We start from the raw sequence: 22,226 nt of genomic DNA, 5'->3' as shown, positions 1-22,226 counted from the left end.
CTGCAGATGCTGGAGATCAGAGCTGAAAATGTTTTGCTGGAAAAGCACAGCAGGTCAGGCAGCATCCAAAGAGCAGAAGAATTGACGTTTCAGGCATGAGCCTTCTTCATTCCTGAAGAAGGGTTCATGCCCGAAACGTCGATTCTCCTGCTCCTTGGATGCTGCCTGACCTGCTGCGCTTTTCCAGCAACACATTTTTAGCTGTATTAAATTGCAGTGTGGTACACACATATAATAGGTTCACAGGTGTTTCATGAATTGTATTGAAAAAGCTCAGGATGTGGTTGACGAAAGTGAAGATTTCAAATAATCTCAATGCTCAACTACAGCAGACCACCAATCAATATAAGCAAATAGTCAGCTGAATTATATTGCTGCGGGAATAGATTACAAGTCAAGGAAGTCATGCTCAAACTGACTACTCTCTCATCAGTTAACATCCTGAGTGCTGGTCAGCTGGATGCATGAAAATAATCCAATGGAGTGCCACAAAGCTATGTCCTAACATTGATAGATTATGGTATGAGGACAATAATTAAGAAAGAGACGAGGGAAACTTATGGAAGAACTTTTTCATCCCTGGAGATGGTGAGATAGGTGGTGGGCAGGGAAAATAGTTGGACATCTCAACTCTGGTGAGATATTTGCCCTCTTCTCACCACCTCATCAACTAAGTTAAGGGTGGAAATGTCCATTGGGTACTTTTTAAAATATCCATCAATTAATGCCTTTAAGTGGTCAGGTTTCAATTTGCCACTCTTAGATTCCTGCCATTTTACAATGAGAACAGTGCCTGCTTCTTCACTGGGAAATCAGGGCATGATGCCTGTCAGGTTAATGGGAGAGGCTTCAAATACACAATAGGTGAACAAGAAAACACAATGGGTGATGAGGGGATGTCTTAAACCCACTGTCCATGCCTCTAAGTCCTCTTCCTTCACCCCCACCTTACATTAGGCAGAACAGTCACACCTAACCTCTCACTGCTACAACAGCTGAGAAATTGATGGTGACCAACAGTCTTTAGGACCCAGAAGCAGCTAGCCTCTGATTGGCTAGCAATTTGTGGCACTCCAAAATGCTAGTGTCAAGGCTTATGATGGACCAAGAAACTCATCCATACATTTGTTGGCTTTTAACTGGCTGGTTGGCATGATCAGTTAAATTACCTCAACAGTGAAGCTGGTGTGCTTCTTGTCTGCCCCATGTTTAATGGCAAAGATAGAGAATTGAACCCTTAAACTTTTTGATTTAGAAAGGTGAAGCTGAGCGATAACCTTTGAGGTATCTGAGATAAAGGTAAACTACTGGCCATGAAATATTCAATATTTGGGAAGGCAGAAACACAGGGTGAAATCTTCCCAGGCCCTGAACAGGCTATAGTGAGACATTTGGGAGAATCACATCAGCAGTCAAACAAGGCCTTTCCTTTCTCGACGTCAGGAGCAACAAGTCAGATTTTCCGACTGAGTTCTGGATGTGGAGATGAGACTCTCTCTGGTGAATGGGGATTATCTCTCATTATCTCCCATATTTCTTTGTTCTATTATTGGTTAATCTCTCCTCGTTTAAATGTACTCTCCCATCTGATAGACAAAAACTTGGTGCCGAGAATTCCTGACATAAAGGTCAGAGGGTACCTGCCAACTTCAACTCACTATTTCTCCTCTGTATCTCCATCTTGGACATCTGGCATCAACGTCTCAAGGCACATCCTTACAGGCTGTGGTCACTCATGCCTCTTCTCTCTAGACAATGGCATCTGACACATAGCAACTTCTCTGCTTCATCATGACAAATGTCTGGCTCAGTTGCAGTATATCCTGTCCTTCAGCAATCTTTAGCACTTATCCTGTTGAAAATACTTGGCATTCCTCTGGACTGCACTGAGCTGGGTGGAAACTTTGAACCAGGCTGCCGTGGCCTCTTTTTCTGGTCATGAGGGAAGAGGATGCCCTTTCTCTGCACCATACAGTCCACCAGAATCTGCAAGTCACTGTCTGAAACTGGTTTCCAGTATTGCCTTCTCAGCTGTGACCAGGCTGAATGTCAGCCATGATGATGTGGTGATGCTGGTACATTCCTGACGTCAACCTCAGTGGGCAGGGAGGCGATGTGCTGGCAGTGCTACCCAGAGAGCAGGCTTTAAGATGTAGGTGATTGTTAGCCAAGAAGGAAGCCCACAGAAGCAAGCAGTGAGCTGGGACCAGCAAGTTATATCAGGAATTGTTGCTGTATAGTTTATCTTCCTCACATGTCAGAATAACAAACTGCATATAAATGAGGGGAAAATTGGTAATATTGAGATGTCAATGATTGCAAGAAGGTCTCCTGCCACTCCCCAACATAATTTTCACCTCTTTGTTCAAACCTTGTTTGAAAAAATCATCTTTCTTTCTCTCAACATTGATTTTCATCATTTGTCAATCTTACTATATTTTCCCATCTGACTCATCATTACCCACATTGGTCTGAGTCTGGGAAAATTCAACGCTGTTTGTCTGTACTTAACTGCTTCCAGCCTACGTACAAGTAGCTAGGTATGTGTATGCATGCATGTCTATATAAATATAGTTAGATATGCCTGTGTGTGCATAATGTAATTAGCTTAGTGATCTTCATCTGGAAAAATAGGTGGAGATTACAAAAACTTCCAAACTAATGATCTTCCCACTGAAAAGAAATTCATCAATGTCAATTATTAAGGTGTTTTGTGTCAACTTGTATTGTCAAATCAAGATGCATAATTGCTTACATTTTTATTTGAAAGTGTGAAATGTCCCAAGGTTTGGATAATTCCCACACTTTCTGATAGTAAACTGAGAAATGCCAAGTATGCCTCATATCTTAGAGGATGTGTAAATGTTTTGCAGAGAATCTGTTAAAAAGCTTCTCTTGTCAAGAATACCGTAGCCATACATGCAGACACATTGCAGACATATGAGTATAGCAATGCTTTTTTCAATAAACTGAAAACAAACTAACCCTGTTATACAGTCTGACATAGAACAGATAGTTATCACAAACCTTGTATGCTTGGATAGCTGAGAAACTTTCTGTAAACCAAATAAAAAGTTTTATGGGCTTCAATTTACATTTAACAATCAAGTATGATGTGAAGACTCTTTTACACTCAAAAAGGAAAGTATCTTAATCAATTTTCCCAAAGAATTTCAGTCAAATAAACATCTTTATACAAGTCTGACAAGAGTATTTTTTTTTCAATTAATGATTTGCAATTCCTTCAAACATTACTTTCATAGGATAAGTCCAACCTGTAACTTTAAGCAAGACAGCAACAGGGCCTCAATGTTCCATTTAGAAATAATGCCATCACATGAGGACATAGTAACAGGAATAAGTCATTCAGCACTTCAAAACTGTCCCGCCATTCAGTCTGATCATCGCTGTTCTGTATGTTGGCTCCATTTACCTATGGGTTCCTTAATCCATGCTTTAGAGTAATCTATCTAAAGCTGTGTTGAAATATTCAATTGATCACCACTCTCCCTAATCACTGAGTCTCAAAAACTTTTTGGACAGCAGATTTTCTGATTTCCAGCACAATTTGTATGAAGACGTTACTACTCTTTGTGGGCGGCACGGTGGCACAGTGGTTAGCACTGCTGCCTCACAGCGCCTGAGACCCAAGTTCATTTCCCGACTCAGGCGACTGACTGTGTGGAGTTTGCACGTTCTCCCCGTGTCTACGTGGGTTTCCTCCGAGTGCTCCGGTTTCCTCCCACAGTCCAAAGATGTGCGGGTCAGGTGAATTGGCCATGCTAAATTGCCCATAGTGTTAGGTAAGGGGTAAATGTAAGGGTATGGGTGGGTTGCGCTTCAGCAGGTCGGTTTGGACTCGTTGGGCCGAAGGGCCTGTTTCCACACTGTAAGTAATCTAATCTACTCTCATCTCAGAATATTCTAAATTTAAATTTAAGATCTGTAATAATAATGGTCTGGATTTCATAATACGCAAGTAATTACAGCACTTGTCACTACCCTCAAAAATAGCATTATCATGAGTCTGGAACTAGCTACAGAGAATTTCCAGCATAAATCAGCAAATGTATACTGTGCTTGCTACCACCTCCATTAGGGGATCTGCAATAAAGAGAACGTCACACTGGTCGTGCAGATGCAATGTACAGTAGCTTTGAGGTCTGGTGATTACCCAGACATCAGATTCATGACTCCTAATTAAAAATCATATCCCAGAAGTTGCTGTTTCACTTTTTGTAATAAATTGACAGGATTGCAATTATTGCAACTACAAAACCCAAGTCACTGGTTCACTTATGTCACTAGATTATTTTTGACCCAAGGTCAATAATTATTTGTTTAACACTGAGACCTGATTCTGATCTGAATATTCTCTGCAGGTGTTTATTGAGAAAGGTGTCAAATTACTCAAGGTGATTTACCATTAACCTGGTCTTGATACTTGTTCAAAATTGAATTGCTATCTGAACTGTAGATTAAGGAATCAAATTGAATGCTTCAGCTGAGATGAAGAAACACAGAGATTCAAAGCCAGTATCTATCCTGTACATTGGTCTGCTGTCAAAGGTTCAAAAGCAGTCCTGCACAGAATAATCTCAGTTAGAATTTGAAACTCTAAATAAGCCAAGTATATTCAATCTTGAGTAAAACATTTACTCAAGTGTGTTAAACTATTTGGAAACAATTCTGGCTTCTAGTTAGGTGAGCAATGTTATTCGTCTGATATGGGGCAATATTTATTTAAGACACTGTGATAGGAAGTCGCCAGGATAGTGGATCAAAGTGGACTTTTCAGCAGGACAAATCACATAACCACATGTATTATTATCTGGTCATAAAATACAAGTATTTATATTAGATAATAACTGTAAACTATATGATGACTTATAAGATGAAATGCTTTAAACCACTTTATTAATGAACTGCTTTATGAAATTCAATATCTTGTGTAGGTTGTTTCTATGCAGTGTTGTTGAACTAGCTATGCGTTTTTATAACAATTTCTGCCTATGACAAAAACATTCTTTCAATAATTCCTTCGTTGATACTGTAGGTTAACTTATCTCAATTGGAATCAGCTTTCTAAACAATTATGTGTTTGAAATTTGTTTCAGGAGCGGGTACAAAACAGATTGTATCATACTTAACACCTATTCCAAACCCACTCAAATGTAATCTCTTGATCATCCCCTTGATCATCAGTAGGCAAAAAGAAATAAATTACTTCTTAGAAAGTTAAGCCACCAAAGGCTTTTTGAGATCTTATTAATTGTGTGCCAGTTTTCAGCTTTGGTATCTAATCTATCCTTCTTCAACAACAAAATAATCAATAAGATGTATTTGCAGTGACTGATTCAGTTCTGAAAGTTGTAGTCTGATTTATTGCTCCTGTACAGACAGTGCTGTAACACTACCTTACTGACTGATTTTAATTCCAAATCTGTATAATGGCATGGAGTTATAGGACTTGTTCAGCAAAGAAACATGAAAACAGCTGATTCCTTTAGGAGTCTGTATATTTTTAATGGTGTGATAAATCATAATTAGTGGCAAACAACTGCTTCAGCCTAGAAAATTTGATTTTATAAATGTGGAGCCTCATTCCCTCAGAATTTCATTGAGATTGGGTGTATTTCAAATTTTTTAAATCTCCCTCTTTTAAGCCCAACCTACCCTGTATTTATTTTTGAACGTGAATTTACAGTGAATTAAATCTAACTTCAGCCTCTGAGTTGAGATCATACTTGTCACATTGAGGTTTCTTTTATCTGATTGATTGAAGGGCCATACTGTTGCTTGTCCTGCTCAGGCATGTGCAGATCTCCAATTGAGGGTTTTGCAATGGAAATGATCCCAAAATGCTGATACTTTCTGTCAAAGCCCATGCCAAGTCTATTGCCATAATACTATTCTGTGCAGTACCTTGTAGACATCTGAAATATGGTTTGGACAGCAGACTGTAGAATGTGGCTCTATTCCATCATGCTTTGTGGATAAATATGAACCACTTTTTGAACTTCTGCAGGTGGACGTTGGGCCAATGGCTGGGAAAATGTTCAAGACAGAAACTAACCAAATATCAGCAAAAAAAACCCCGTGGTTTAGAGAAACCAGACAAATAAAATGCATGTGGTCAGAAAGCCACCACAGTATTATTTCAAAACCAAATCTGGAACTTTTTGCAAATTACATAAACTAAAATCTTGAAGGAATTACTAACGTGAATGGATTTTTCATGAGTGTTAGAAAATTAACAAAATATATGCTGTATATTTGTTAGTAGCATTTGTTATTTTTTGGTTGCAGACAGACAGGTTATATGCTGGAGCTGGAATAACCAATTTGACACAGAGTCAAACCCTGAGAAGCCTTGGAGTTTTAACTTTCGAAGATACGATTTACATTTTGTTGGCTATCAAGGCCTTCTTTTTATTGGAGGCACAATTTGGCTTGCCTTGTGGGACAAGCAGCAACCCTGGTCTGGCAAATATTGAGCTCTGGAAACATTAATTGAATGTGGTAATGAAATTTGTGGCCTGGAAGCAGCGCGTGGCTGGCAAGAGATTGTGGTCAGGAACACGAGACGGCTGACCCTGGGACAAAAGTAAGTTGTGAGAGTTTTGAGGTTTTGCAGGGGCATGGGGAGGGAAGAGTGATCCAGAAACAACAAAAAAAAATCAGGGGAGAGAAAACCCAAGTTTTCCTTTTGCAGCCTGCATGTCCTACGAAACCTGAAAACAAATTCAAATTTAAACCTACCTAAGATTCCTTTCAACTTCAACCTACCTCATGGTTGATTAGCTTACTTAGCTGGATGGCTGTTTTGTGATGCAGAATGAGGCCGACAGCATGGGTTCACTTACTGCACTAGCTGAAGTTACCATGAAGAACTATCCTTCTCAATCTCTCCACTCACCTGACACATGGTGACCCTCAGGTAAAGCCACCATCAGTTGTCTCTCTCTCTTTAATGGGCGAGCAGCCTAGGTAACCTATGGTAACTTTACCTTTACCACATGAAAGGGTTAGTCTGGTAGAGAAGTCACCATTGCTCAACACTCTGTTTTCAAGTTCATGTTGCCACTGGTCTACGAATGCATGATTATAGCCTGATCAGTAAACTTCAGTTAGGATAGGTTTTAAATTTCCCACATGACATTGCTGCCTGCAGAATCAGGCAGATAGGAACAGAAAGCCGAGGATGAACCTCATGCTTCAGTCTAATTCTCTTATTTTCTCCTCCCTCAATTGTATTTTTTTTATTCTGCTGCAGCTGCTTATATCTCATCCTACCAGGAGACCTGTTGTCCTGTTAGGTCAGTCTCATTTCTCTTGTTTCATCCTCACCCACAGTAGCTTATTTTCAGCTTCTTTGTGAAATTTGCCATTAATTACACCTAAATAGATTCCTCTTTCTGCTTCCTCCACGTCACCCTGCAAAGCTTTTTAGCTCTGACCAAACAGTTTAAATTTTGACACTTTTCTGGGTGTCGCTTTATAAGAGTTCTTTTTAATCTTGCAATTTTAAGTACCTCTTCATGGGTCTTACTACCTGTATATGATTATTTTTTACATCTGTTTTATTTACATTCCAAAGGCCTCAATTTTCCTCCATAATTATTGTCCAGGTTTCTGAGGCTAACATGGAAGTGAATAGAATGTCGCATATTACAATTTTTTTCCCCTTGTTATCACCTTGACTTTTCTGCCGAATACGCACCTTTTATCTTCATAAAACTACATTGGATCCAGATTATTCAAAAATATGAGAAGAACAATCATTTAAGAAGGAGCAATTGTTGGGGTTGGCCATCCGATAAAAGGAAGTAATGTAAAACAGCCATTTAACAACTCACTTCCTTTAGTTCAAAAGCGCAAATCATTTAGTGGCTATCTGAAGACATTTCTGTAACATAACTCTTCCATGCAGAGCTCAAAGTATAAATTGACTGCAAGTTATTAAAACACTAAAATTTTCAGAAAACTGAACAGGGCTCAACACTAGATTCAGAGACTAATCATGTGGGTGTTAGATTGATCGATTCCTTACGTATAAGTTAATAATGCTCAAAGATGAATATAATATTACATAACAAATTTTAAAGTATTATTGGAATTGTTAGATAAAAGGTGGAATAGTCAATTAAAAACAAGTTTTCTTAACGGTGGGCGGTTTTAAAGAAGCAAAGTGAATCACATGTGTTTTAAATTTGTAACTTCAATGTTATATTTCAAAGGCTAAAAAAGATTACTTTTATGCAGATTACATATCATGACTAAGATTACTTTCAACCACTAGAAACCTAATAGGTTCTTTTCAAATGAAAATGTTTGAATTTTAAGTTAAATTCATTAATCTATATTGCTGTATCTTTAAACTGGGAAGGCATAATGCTTCAAAACATTTGTTGAGCATAATTACTTTTGTCAGAAGCTTGATCCTTCTGACAATATGGCCAGAAATTGACACCCCCGTTCTTATAACGTGATCCCAGAAATTTTTTGGTTCCATGCAGAATGAGATCTGAAATATTCAAGCATGAATCTGTTCGGACCATTTAAAAAGCATTGAGAGCCAACAAATTGCAATAGGTCCCACCAAATTTCATAAATATGCTTTTAAAATCTATCACCAAAATCACTAACTCTACACAAGGGAAACCAGGACCTTGGCTGCCCGGCAAATTCTTAATAGTGAAGGACAATCAGAATCTAGATTGATAATTCTAAAGACCAGATTTTTAGGAACATGATAGTTCAGGATGAAACTTCAAAGAGATTGAATCGTTTTTGTGGCCTCAATGCTACATTAGTCTAACCAATCTGGCAAACAACAAAGCACAATATCATATGATACATGAGTTCAAATAGGAGAATATGTCTCAAATGAGATAGAGTTTTGTTGGACTGCACCTTGAATACTGTGTTGATTTCCATTAACACAAAACAAACTGTCCTATCTACATGTGACTCCATTTACAAGGAACTATGAAGCTGCACTCTGCGGTCTCTTTGTTCAGCAACACTCCCCTGGACCTTACCATTAAGTGTATAAATCCTGCCCTCATTTGCCTTTCCAAAATGCAGCATTTATCTAGATTAAAGTCCATCTGCCACTCCTTGTCCCATCAGATCATGTGATAAAGGGCCCGCTGTATTCTGAGATAGCCTTCTTTGCTGTCCACTAGACCACCAATTTTGGTGTTATGTGTAAGTTATGTCTTTTCTGTATAAAGCGATGAGGGCCCTATGTATTAATAGACGTAACTTTCACACACACGTGCATTTCTTTTCAGCAATACTTGAGCTCTGAACTACCATATGACTACAGAGGAACCTCGATTATCCGAACGACATGGGCAGGAGTATTTTCTTCGGAAAATCAAATGTTTGTATAATCGAATGCTGGATAACACAGTTTAGCCAAGCATCTGGACCTTGCCACCTTGTCCGTATAATACGAAATTTGGATAATTGAATGCCAGATAATCAAGTTCCTCTGTATATAATATCATTTTCTGTAATAAGGGCAACAATAAACTTCAGTCTCAAAATGAATCATTGATCATATATAAAGGCATAGATTAAAATAATTCTTCATTCCAGAAATATGCGATTCTTCTCAGACAATAATTGCTTGTTTTCCTGGACTTGTGTATTTGTCATCCAGTGTTTACAGAGTCATGATGAGCTAGGCTTCTTCATGTAGTGCATACCATCTTGAATTCTAGTGGAGATAGTTTTAATCAACCTGTGCAGATGTGTAATGACGTCTCTGAAATTGGTGTGATTTGAACCAGGGCCTCCTAGCTCAGAGGTAAGGAAACCATCACTGTGTCACAAGGATCTCCACCAGATAGTGTACACAATGATAATGAGGTTGGAGTGTGAGGTATCTAAGTTCTCTTGAGTTTCTCCATAACTCTGACAGAACACCAAAGCAATTGTGAGAGAAGCAACATACAAGATTCATCGGGCAGAATGTCCTGTTTAATTTTCATTCATTCCTAAAATTCCAATCTTTGAAAGCAGTCGTATTTAGTGTTACCTTCACTTTTGTGAAAAAACCAGAAGTGGTAAAATGTTGCTTCCTGAGAAGCTGTACTGTATTCTTCCCTACAGCTCTGAGTAGGGGGTGGACATAGGACAATACTGAAAAAGAGAAAAAATACTTTTGTTGGTGGCTGGAATTACAAAGATCCAATGAATCAATGTGATCTTCTGCACATTTTGTTTGACAATGTAATGCAATTACCTCACAACATTTAGCGCCATATCTGTGTTTTCCTAAATTAATATCTGTATAAAAAGAGTACAGGGATGTCTGACTTTTTGTGGGTTGAAGTTAAAGCACTTGAGAATGAATACCATGGGGGAAAGAGTGTGATCATCACTCTGAAATAAATCTCACTACAATTCCATGTCTTTCATTGCTTAAGCAGGAGGTCAAAGCTGTAATTCATTTGACAGTCAACCGCTTTGCACTTCATAATTCTCTTCCACGTTGTTTCCATTTGTACCAAATAAGCGAAATCTGAGCATTTGAAATGACAAATTTACTGCAACGTGTGTGATAGAAAGAACACATGACAAACATAAGTGAAGCATTTCACTTATAACTGCTGTTAAATACATGGATTGACTCACTTTTCAACTTCAAGACAAGAGGGAATCATTTCCACTTTGGGGTAAGCAAAATGCTTCTTTGAATATTTCCCCTTATGTTTGTGTTTAACTGTTAAGCGCAGTTATTGTGATCAGTGCAGTTCTCATCCTTTCTCAGTTGATTACATTTAAATCTTTGACTATAGGAAGTTATTACTAACCCCTCAACTTTTTGCACCGAAGACTTTGTTATCCTGATTACTTTTCATGCACTCACTTACATTACAGATTGCAATTATTTCCACTATTATTGCTTTAAGGTACTTTCTAATATCTTGTGATATTATGAGGCACGATTGACAACAGCTTTCACTTATACAGTATCTTTAACATATCAATCATTCCAAGATGTCTTTAGGCTGAATGTTTGTGAAGATGATTGATTGAGTTATTCTACCAATTTGTCAGTCCCTCACTCCATTCTGCTGTGAAGCTTGAGTCTTCTAAGTTCCAAAGGCAACCTTCCCTCTCTTGGATGGGCGCAGATGATCGACATTGAAATTGCTGCCAACAATGATCCTTTCCCATTTTAACTGGGACTGGATGCTTGAGCCAAACATTTTGCTGAGTCTGGTTTCAGCAACAGAAGAATTAAGCAAAATGTCCCCAAAGGTTCCTACAAACTTGGCGAACCTAAGCAGGCCAGTTCCTCATGCTCTGTAACAATATATTAGTCCATTCCTTCACCTTTGCTATACAAGGTCATTAACTGGGAAAAATCATCTCCATTATCTTTGTAACATTTATGAAATATGAAGGGTGGAGAAAAAAGAGGAGAGTTTTGTGGGTAGGGAAGTTGTATACTCCACTGAATTATGACTCCTGAGTTTTAAGCTTGATAGATTATCCAAACACTGCATCCAATACATTCACATAGGATTGTTCCAGGTTTTTACAATGATTTTCATAAACCTTTACAGCATTAAGCCACTATTTTTCCAAACTTTATTTGCAAAATGATGGTATGATCTATTTTATAAATTAACTTCTCATTTAAAAGTCATTGCATCTTCTTCCAAACCTGGTAATAACTGGCATGCACCATTAAAGCTTCAATTAACTACAATGGAATTTTCATGCATTCACGTTCTTTGGATTTAAGGCTTAACAAAAGCTTATAAAGAATGTGCTTTACAAGATCTGAGCACAAACCGTTATTGTAAGGAAAACGTGCTTACCTGTTTCCATGGGGATTATGGATATGGCATTATTGCCTTTCATTTACAGCTGAATGTTTTACCCGTTGAAAATATGAATGTTATGCAAGTAATGGATCAATTATAAAGAAAAACAACACACTTGGACTAAGCTACTCTGACTATCCACCCTATCCATGTCTCTCATAATTTTATATTCTTCCATCGGGTTGCTCCTCAGCCTCTGGTATTCTAGCAAAAACAATCTAGCTTGTTCAACCTCTTCTTATAGGTACTACACTCCAATCCAGGCAATATTCTAGTAAACCTCTTTTTCACCCTCTCTGAAGTCTCCACATCCTTCCTTTGGTAGGGATACCAGAACTGTGCACAATACCTCAAATGTGACCTAAGTAAAGTTTGTGGCCTAAACTAGACCAAACATAACTTGCCAACATTTACATTCAATGCCTTGACAGATGAAAGCAAGTATGCCATTTGCCTTCTTTACTACCTTATCCACTTGAGTTGCCACTTTCAGGGAGCTATGGACTTGCATCACCAAGATCTCTCTGTATATCAATGCTCCTAGGGGCCCTGCCATTTACTGTATACTTTCCTCTTGCATTTGACCTTCAATCATGCATCACCTCACACTTAAACTCCATCTGCTATTTCTACACTCAACGTTCCAACTGATCTACATCCTACTGTAAACTTTGATAACCACAATTACTATCAAAAACTCCACAAATTTTCATGTTGTCTGCAAAGTTACTATTCAGACCACCTACATTCAAATCCAAATCATTCATAAATATTGCAAACAATAGAGGTCACAGCACTGATCCTTGCAGAACACCACAGGCCACAAGTCTACAGTCAGAAAAACACTCCTCCACAACACCCCCTTGTCTTCTATAACTTTGCAACTCACTCTGGGTCTCATGTGACTTAATCTTCTGGACTAGTTGACCATGAGGTAAAGTCCATGTAGACTATTTCCTGCCCTCAATCATTTTTGTCATTTTCTCAGAAAACTCAAACTTGTGAGACAAGGCCCACCCTGCAGAAAACCTTGGTGACTATCTCTACTAATCCATTCATTTCCAAACAAGAGTAAATTCTGTCCTTAGAAATCTTCTCCAGTAACTTATCTACCATTGACGTAAGGCTGAGTGCTCTATCATTTCCTGGATTATCTCTGTTTCCTTTCTTAAACAAAGGAACAAATTGGATATTCTCCGATCTTCTAAGAGCTCACCTCTGGCTAAAGAGGGTACAAAGATGTCTATCAAGGCCCCAAACATTTCTTCCCTTTTGTCTCACAGTACTCTGGATTCTTGTCCACTTTAATAGTTTTCAAGACACCCAACACCTCAACCTTAATATTGATATGTTTATTGTGCAACTAAACTGAATTTTCAGAATCAAAGGAGAGTCATATCAGACTTGAAATGGTCACTTTGTCTCTCGCTCTATAGATGCTACCAGACTTCCTGTCTTTATTTCAGATCTCCTGCAGTATTTTTGTTTTTACTTAATTATAAACATACCTGTAATAAACAACTAATTTTAGTTAAATAATAGGCTCAATAATTTATCATGATGCAGGAAATTTAACTGTCAAGCATAAATTTAATTGTGCGAGTTTTGCACACTCCTGATTGAGAGTGATGCATAATTTGCCCTCTGAAGTGATACTATTGCATTAATGGGAGCAACAGCATTTGTTGAAATCACAAGAAACTGAGTGGAGATTGAGATAACATCTTTACATCTGAAATTGTGATCTCATTGTTTATGGGACAGATGGTTATTTATGGCACATTTCTGGATGGTGGCGATGAGGGATGATTGAAGTTGCATGTGGATAGCATGGAGCTACTGTCATATGGAATTGAAGTCAGCAAAGACATAACAGAAAGGTACAAACAGGAGATACAGCATAGACTCATACTCATAGGGAGACTTTAATATGAATGACTTATAGGATGTTTTGTCATCCTGCAAAAGACGTACATGGTGAAATAGAAAATTGAGAACAGTTGGACATTTGCAAATAAGAATTTTACCTTAACTCTAGCTATCCTAAAACAGTTAGAAAAGTGAAGCAGTTTATGAACAATACTAATTTATAATGTAAAGCCATTTTTAAAAGTGCCTTCTGCATTCATTCCTTTGCTCTCCTGATGATAAACCTGCCACATTTACTGTGTAGATTGTTTTATCACCAGGAGAGAGCAACACTAAACTATTTGGCTCATACCAGCCCAAACGTGCCAAACCCTACTGTTCATCATATTGTATAACTGAAGTAATTTTACAGCCTCTTATAATAACATGGCTAGTCTTACCAACTGATTAAACCTAAGGGAAAGTGTTTTTTTTAAAGAACTGCATTTAGCTTGGCCAGTGGGTGCGAATGCTATATATGCGTGTGTTTAAAGTGTACTGTTGCACACATAGTTCTGATGAACATTTAAATAGTTCATTTCACTCCTGAGATTTAACCAATTAATGAGAATAACCAGAAGACTATTAAGAGTGTAGAGGGAGATGGGAGTGGGTGGGTTTGAGGAAGGTGCAGACAGAGGTGACAGGAGATCTTGATACAGTCTGGTGAAGTGTGCTTTTAGCATCTGCGTAGTGTATAACCCAGGAAAGCCAAGCCAGAGCTTGTAACTACACCTCTGACTTCTTAGTTGGCTTTTTGGCCTGAACATCATTCATTCTGATGAACAGGTCTCAGCACTGTATTATTTTCACAACTGGTAACTAATAAAAATGGGGTCTGTGGCACCAGCAAGCCCATGATGGATGTGATTTGCATTAAAAGTTTCCGAATGAAAAAGTGATAATTGTAGGAATCCCTGGACTCCAAATACAGGCTATGTATGTTGAATTATAACAATGATCTGGAACACAAGTCTTTTTTTTTAATTTAGACTTGATAATAAATCCAAAGATTGTTTTTCTTACATTTCACTTAAGCTGGGGTCTTAAATATTTAACGAACAGTGATTTGGAGCAACTCTGAATGTGTGGGTTCAAAACAGGAAGGCATAAATTATTACTGTGGAATAAATAGAGGAATGAAAGTAAATATAAATCTGAATATATTTTGAAAGGTTTGATTTGAGGAAGAATCTGAGGATTGGACTTAAAATCAGCTCTGGATTCAAAACTAAATTTGTTCTTTTCAGTAATTTCTACAAGTAGCTGTCATAAATACAATTTCCAAACAATGATCTTCTTCACTTCTCAAGTGCTCAAACTCCAGCAGAATGGTCATTTTAAAAAATATAGAAACAGAGCTTTCTGTTGCTCCTCAGTATGCACTACACGACTACTTGTTAGGAAGATTTGGTGAGTAAAGAAGATTATTGCCATTGTTTAACAAGAGGAGGAGAGAAATGTATGAAAATGCAAATGATTAAACAGCTATCACCATTCTTCTATCAAGGTAAAGCCTGATATTTATACTGCTTGTATTTTCAGAACAATAACTTGATAAATAATATTGAATGCATATTGAGGAGAAAAATGTAAATTGTTTGTGTGTGTTTGTGGTAAGCAAAGCATTTAAGTACAAGTCTTTTTTTTAAAAAAGTGAAATCTAAGCTGGTGAGAAACGATATTGGAAATTTGATTTTTTTTCTGCCAGGTCATCATTCCCTTTGGATCTGTGCCTTAGTTGTTGATGCATCAAAGTGAAAATAGAAAATATGATCAAACTGATCATTTAAAAAATCTGGACACAACCAGATGACTTTAAAAAGGAGAGCTGAGAACTAAATTGTTCACAGCTCATTAGGTTCATTTGTAGTACCAGACATTTGGAAATTTTCAAAAAAATTCAGACGCATGATTCAAGGAATGAAAGCTTAAAATCTTTAGTAGGAAAATGTTACAGCTGACCATAAAGCAAGTTGTTCAAGCATAATTAACTAAAGGAAGGAGGGCAAAGGTCCAAACCTGCATGAGTTTGTGAAAAGCAAACATAATGCATTATGAGATATAATGCTTTGGAGATGTAAAAGAATTAATAATATGTTCATGTTTCAAATGCTAAATACCTTGCCAATCAAAAGAAATGATTTACATTTATATAGTTCAATTTTATGACCTAAAGACCTTCCAAAATGCTTCACAGCCAATGAAGTACTTTTGAAGTCTAGACACTATTGTAATATAGGGAAATGAAGTGGCCAACGTAAACACAGCAAAGTTCCTACCAAAGTTAATTATATGACAAGATAAACTGTTTGGTAATATTATTTAAGGGATAAATGCATGGCAACCAGGAAAATGCCCTTGCTATTTTTCCAGTAGCAACTATGGATTGTTTATAATTAACTAAGACAGCAAACATACTTCAGTTTAATGTATCCAAATGATGGTACTTAAGACAGTGCAGATCTGTTTCAGTTAGATACAGCCAAAATCCAAAGCTAGTGTCTGACATGAAGTTGATCATGATTCCTCACTAAGGTAATACACTGAAAATTATGACCCAATGCTCCTCGAGTCATCATAAATGTGAACACTGAATTGTTCAATTCTACTTGATTGTCTATTTCAGGAAGAATATTCATGTTAGGCTTCTTCCATTAACAAGTAAACAACTATTTATTGTAAATAAATTGTTTTTGATTTGGAGCAGAAAGGGAACAGCTATCTATTACTACCTCTGCCCTTGACCCCTCTACATCTTTATAGTGTCAAATCTTTCATCTGACATGCTATCCTAGATGTGGTCCAATTTCATCCAATCAAGCATTGGAAATACTGAAGCCCTCAGCACAAGTATTTTCCCTTTGTCAATGATTCTACTTTATTATCCGCTGTCCCAGATCAATATAGACTGTACCCAATTTTGGCATCATACTTACCCACAGTTGCAGCCCATATCAATGCAGGTTGCATGCAATGCATAAGATTATATTGGTTGTGCCTATTTCCCCATCTGTAACATTGCACGTTTCTAGTCCATTTGTTTATGAAACCCTCATCAAGGCTTTGCTATTTCTAGTCTTGTCTATTTCCATGCTGTCCTGGTTGGCTCCTATTTTCCATCTCCGTAAAAGTTCACTCAAAATTCTGCTGCTTTGATATTGACTCATATCAGATCCTCTTCACCTATCACGTCTGATTTGCCTTCATTACTGACTCACTAATTTTAAGTTTTAAATTTTTATGTATAAAAATACCTTCATTGGCACACTGCCCCTTTCTGTATTACACCCTCCAGCTCCACAAGCTTCTCCAATTCTGTGTTCTGCCAAGACAAGTATCTTAGGCTTCATCCCATTAGCAAAGGTCATGGCTTTAGCTGTCTCAGTTTTAAGCATGGAATTCAATCCCTAAGGCTCTTTGACCCTCTGCGCTCTTGCCACTTCATTTGGAAGCAATAGTTCTAGCTTATGTTATAATTTCACAAATATAACAATAAGAAGGGTACAAATTCCTTCAGGTGATAAATCAAATTCAGCTTTCAGAAACTAGCTGAGCATCAAACTATTATGCTATAGATTTGTGCCATTCAACAGTTTAAGAGTTAAATTTTGATAAAATCCAATAATAAAACAATTATTTCCAATTAACTCATGTCTGATCATTCTCAGTTTTATGTCTCCTCTGAGGCAGTCCAATGCACTTTCTAGAGTCACACAAGCATCAGATCATCCAGTTCCTGAATCAATGTGTGGGATTTGGCGATGCCTTGTTTCAATCTATTGAATTTTTAACAGAAACCATATGTAAAAACAATCAGGAGAAATGGGAAAACTAACAATACAGTTTGGTTAAAAAAATTGGGAATTCCTGCATCAGCAGAAATATTAAATTTTGGATACAAGAGTTGAATAATATCGTTCGACTGAAAGTAGCATACATTTTAGGAATAGTGTTCTTATTTGCCAAGATACTAGGTGCCTAGAGTGCCAAGTCTGGATTCTACACCACATGCAGTTTTAATTTTTTCAAGCGCTTAGGTCTGCTGTGATAGGTTTTTTGTGAGGTGCTGGAAGTACTTTATTACTAAACCTGGGTGTGTATGATATCCTAGTGCTTAATGAAAAATAACTGAATATCACGTACAGCATAGTCAAATTTACAGCACTGATAAAGTGAATATTCTCATTGTAAATGAATTATGTTTCTGCTCAGCTGCTTCTTGAAGCAAAATGTGAAGTTTGAAATATTACTTTACAACTTAATAATGCATTTTTAAAAATCTATTCTTTGCTCTAGTATCTATTATCAACTGCTGTTATCGGTTTTACTGATCTTCCAAAGAGTTGCATCTGCTTTATATTAACATCATCTCAGATTGGTGTTTATGATAACTGCTAAGTTTCTTGACAGTGTTGCATGTAAAGTATGGTATGGTTCAATGGTGGCAACTCTCCAATCATGTTTTACAGTATATTCAATCATGTGAGTTCCTCTGTACTTTGGTTAGTGCAATTATGAGTTTATTGTTGTTGCTATAAAATATGAGATAATAAATCATTTATTAATGCTTTACAATTCAATGGTGTTAGTTCTTCAGAATAGTGCAGTGCAGATCAGTGTTCTGCAGTCCATCTGCCACCATACAGTGCAGTGAAATGAATTTTCTACTTCAATTTATTTTACAATATAATGATATGTTTCTATTATAGGATGAGGGTGTCACTGGCTAAGCCAGAATTTATTGCCCATCCTAATTACCCTTGAGAAGTGGTGGTGCATCTGGTGATTGCATCAAAAACCGTAAATATGGCAGGCTGCCAGTTTTGATATTCTCTCACCTACTATATTTTGGGGTGAGAAGGAAAATGATGACTTGGGCACTCTTATATTTCACATGCCACTCCCCATCTCATCAGCCCCATAGGAAATACACCCAATCAGGTGATGTAGAATCCATCCCATGAATTCTAACAGTCGAGGAATCTGATGCGAAAGGACGTTGATGCAAGATGATGATGGTGATGCTGTTAGTTTGATAGATGTATCAAGATTAACATGGTAGAAATGGCTAAACCAAGTCTGGTTTAAAGTTTAAGCACTTAAATGTCAATAAATTTTGTACTCCTTTATAAAATAGTAGAATAGCTCTATTATAACAACCAGGTTACCACAGGCTTCAGTGACATTTTATCTCAAAAATACATTTCTCTTTGGCTGAACAAGAACCCTTGTGCTTACTGTCTATTTGTTGCGCCTTTTACGGGTTATTTAATCAATGTGGTCTAGTAAAGTCATTGGGGATCAGTATGACTAATCTAGTGCCAAAAAAAGTTACTTGTTGATTTTGTACAAATTTTACCAATTTACTTCATTAACACAGTACACAAAACGTAGTACACAGTGTTATCAAGAAAACAGAAGCAAATGTTACTGCTCAAAAAGCCACAAAGATAAATATCTAAAGTTGGAGTTATAATAAGTCTTTAAGATCTTCAGGAGATGGAGTTTATTTCATGGCTATTGAGTTGTTATAACACAAGACCCACACTCACAGTCTCAACTCAGGCATTAGAAGTGCACCCATTTTACATCCCATAAGCACTGAACATTTACAGAATATGTCACATGTAGACCAGACCAGATAAGAATGGCAGAAGAATGGTCTTTCCTTAGGACTTGGTGAGGTTTTAGGACAATTGACAGTGATTACAATAATTAGTGATTTTCCTGTTAATGATTAAAAAAGAGTCTTGTGTGAAAATTCTTTGAACCTGAAGTAGACAATTGTGTAAAATCGGCCATCTGGTGTTTCAGAGCTGAAAATGTGTTGCTGGAAAAGCGCAGCGAGGTCAGGCAGCATCCAAGGAGCAGGAGATTCGACGTTTCGGGCATAAGCCCTTCTCCAGCATCTGCAGACCTCCTATCTGGTGTTTCAGTCAAATTTCCCCGGATATAAAGATTCCATGAATAATGGAGCTTGCTTTCCACTGCAATATAAGTGAACGACATATGACTGAATCAACTGAGAAAGATTATTCAGCCTAATCCCATTTTTAGCTCTTGATCCATTTGGATTGTATATTAAGTACTTTTTAAGTGCAATATTTGTTGCCTCTATCCATCTTTTCAAGTAAGGAACTATGTGTGGTTATTATTCCAAGTTATCACATTACATTGTGATTAGATATAGTGTTAAGTTAGGCCATCTTAAATACAAAATGATAAATATAATTTAAATACCATCAAAAGTATGATAGATTCTGGAGATCTGAAATAGTTTTGACTCTAATATGGCTCTTCTTAGGAATTCATGTCCAGAGTGTCATCTGGACTTGAAATAGTAACTGTTTTTCTCTTCATAGAGGATGCTAGTCCTGTTGAGTTTCTCCAGGACTTCCTTCCCTTTCCTAATGCCATCATTTAGACATTCAGACTCAGAAATGTGTGGGGGTAGCTTCTCAGCTGAGGAGGAAGTATATATGCGAGTTATTCAGAGAATTACAAAAGGAGAGAAAAGTATGACAGCCTGGGAAAGCAAAAAAAAAGCTGAGACCAAGAAGTGGAATGTTTTTGTGGTAATAAAATATTGATCTAAATATAGTTACTTTAATATATTCCTATGTGATAATGATGGCCATTCAGATTTAATTTGACATTAAATGAATTTTACCTCCAGCATCTCGAACCTCCAGTTTATAAGCTATGGTTATCAGCAGTGCATATTAGCTATTAACCAGTAACTTTCTTAAATGGAGTTAAGAGACTTCGATATAAATTCTATAAAAGCAAACCTGGTCAAGTTGAGATCATGCTTAAGCTGAATTCATATAGATCTAGACTGCACTGAAATGATCAACATCTAACTTCTTTGCTGACATTGTAATAAATCTTCCTATTGAATCCTTCATCTGAAGGAGGCTCCTTGCCAAACTACAACAAACTTCTGTGATGTTTTTACTATAATTAGGGTTGAGGAGACAGTCCTGGAGCTCACCTTACCTGGATCAGAGTTCGACCTCGAGTTGTTGGCATTAATCTAAACCACACATGAGCCAACTGAGCTAACTAGCACTTCCATAGTAACAATTACTGGATTTCATAAAAAGTAATTTGTTATGTAAAGTCCTTCACATGACAAGCACTGTATAACTATAGCCTTTTATTTCCCAGTATTTCTTGTCCTGACTCAAGTTGCTGATCATTCACTGAATGTATTCTACTAATTTCTTTCATTGTGATTTTTCTTTCCCAATATGCTTGCCTGTGTCTTTTAGGAAATTGAATCAAATTGTCCAGTCTGCTATTGAATTATATATGAGCAATTTGAGAAAACCATTAGTGTACATTGAAGTTCTTTAGTACAATGAAAATCTCTCACAATAGTTTAATATACTAAACTAAAGCTTGCAGTAATGTTTGGTGTAACATTTACAATGCTGCAAGCATAATGAGCGTAGCTGTATACTTATCACTAAGATTCTACATCCACTTCCAATTAAAGAATTAAAATATTTAATAGGGATTTTAATATCATTGTCTTCAACATGGTTCCCAGTAGCTGGCAGGAAGATTTTGTTTTACTAGAAGAGAATGGTCTATTATATTGTTTTAAAATACGTATCCTTCAATTAGATTTAGAAGTAAGTATTATTTGCAAGAAGATGGCTTTCTTATAACGATATGTTCTTTATTAAGAATAAACAAAATTATAGTCAACTGTGAAGCTTAATTCATAAATGGAATAGAAAAATGCATTTTATTTTAGAGCCAAGAATACTGCTCAGACAGCATTTGAAGGAGAAAAGCAGAACAAATTTTGGGTAAGTATTGAGAGATTATCCTTACTTTGATTAGCTGAAATGAATTGTTGTAGATTATGTGATATAAATATGAACAATTGTTTCACAGGAACAAGGTTGCTTTCATGCTAAAAAGAATTTTGTGAACAACTAGGTATATTTGGAATGAAACATTTGCTTTTGTTCCTTAAATCAGATTTTATTCATCACATTTCACGTCTGTTTAAACATGTTGTTCTTTTGAAGGTTATATATTATCCTCCTTGGTGTTATTTCAAGAATGTGTCCCAATCAGTGACACATCAATGACCATTGTTTGAGTCCGAATCACACTTACAGACACCTCTGGTGCATTCCAGTTTGGATAAATTTTATGTCAGAAAAATGATTCGCATATTATCAGTAAGGACCAAAAATGTCAAGATCTGATATTCCAAATAGCTTGGGCCATAATTCAAAGCATTAAACACGTGAAAAAAAATACACCTTCTTTAACATTTAAACATTTCTCTGACATTTTCAGCAATCACAATATAAAATTCAAATTGTTCTTAATTTTCAATAGGCTGTTCGATGACTGTGGATGTATTTGCATCTGTAACCTATTCTAATTGTGATGTAGTTTGACCATAAGACCATAAGATATAGGAGTGGAAGTAAAGCC

General features: G+C 36.9%; 1 protein-coding gene across 3 annotated transcripts in view; it reads left to right on the top strand.

Moving 5' to 3' along the window:
- The window catches only part of col8a2 (collagen, type VIII, alpha 2), a 169,146-nt gene that overhangs the window by 53,868 nt on the left and 93,052 nt on the right, over positions 1-22,226 (top strand). Inside the window, exon 2 of one of the 3 annotated variants that reach the window (XM_060847192.1) lies at positions 21,529-21,583. The exons of 1 other annotated variant lie outside the window; for it this stretch is intronic. The gene's annotated coding sequence lies outside the window, so the exon portion shown is untranslated. Of the gene's footprint in view, positions 1-6,309; positions 6,608-21,528; positions 21,584-22,226 lie in introns of all 3 variants that reach the window. One more of the 3 variants, XM_060847193.1, reaches the window with a different exon arrangement.

This window comes from Hemiscyllium ocellatum, chromosome 30 (genome assembly GCF_020745735.1).
Source record: "Hemiscyllium ocellatum isolate sHemOce1 chromosome 30, sHemOce1.pat.X.cur, whole genome shotgun sequence".
NCBI lineage: Eukaryota > Metazoa > Chordata > Chondrichthyes > Orectolobiformes > Hemiscylliidae > Hemiscyllium > Hemiscyllium ocellatum.
This window is presented reverse-complemented; position numbering and strand designations above follow the sequence as displayed.